The 753-nt window shown below is 53.7% G+C and overlaps 1 pseudogene; it reads right to left on the minus strand.

Moving 5' to 3' along the window:
* Positions 1-5: 5 nt before the first annotated feature.
* Positions 6-748, minus strand: LOC118976103 (gap junction alpha-3 protein-like; annotated as a pseudogene).
* Positions 749-753: the final 5 nt, after the last annotated feature.

The raw sequence follows: 753 nt of genomic DNA on the forward strand, positions 1-753 counted from the left end.
TCCTGGTTGGCCCAGTTCTCCTCTGTCATTAGCAGGTGATGGTTACTATTGTTCAATTTGTCAGGGAGGCTCTTCCCCCGTGTCAGGGATGGGGCTGCCACATTGAAGTTTGTTGCTGGTGGAGGGGAGCCGGGACAGGCTGTGGCCACTGCCTGTCCCAGGGAAAGGCAGAGTGAGTATAGTAAGGAGGGCTCCCCACAGTACCAGTGGCTGTGGCCTAGCAGGAGGGCAGCGGGATCACATCTCCAAATGTTGTGGCCCCCATCCTTGAATCAGGAGTGTCAGGGCCATAGCGGTTTTCCTCGTTCTGCTTAAGCTTCTTCCAGCCCAGGTGGTATATCTCTAGCATGTTGAGTAAGAGGGACAGGCAGGCCACAACCAGCATGAAGATGATGAAGATGGTCTTCTCTGTGGGCCTAGAGATGAAGCAGTCCACTCTGTTGGGGCAGGGCCACCTGTCACAACGGTAGAGTGGCTTTAGCTGAAAGCCATACAGAAAGTACTGTCCAACGATGAAGCCCACTTCCAATATAATCTTAAAGATGATGTTGAAAACATAGGTCCGAAGCAGGGCCCCAGCGATGCGGACACTTCCCTGGTCATCCCGCACTGAGGGCCTGTTCCTCTGGACTTGGTCATTGTCTCCCTTCACTTGCTCTTCTTCGTGCCCTCTCTTCTTCTGTTCCATGCGCACAATGTGTAGCACATGCCCCAGGTAGATGAGGGTGGGCGTGGACACAAAGATGATCTGCA

This window comes from Sturnira hondurensis, unplaced genomic scaffold (genome assembly GCF_014824575.4).
Source record: "Sturnira hondurensis isolate 20B ecotype Veracruz unplaced genomic scaffold, ASM1482457v3 Scaffold0020741, whole genome shotgun sequence".
Classification (NCBI taxonomy): domain Eukaryota; kingdom Metazoa; phylum Chordata; class Mammalia; order Chiroptera; family Phyllostomidae; genus Sturnira; species Sturnira hondurensis.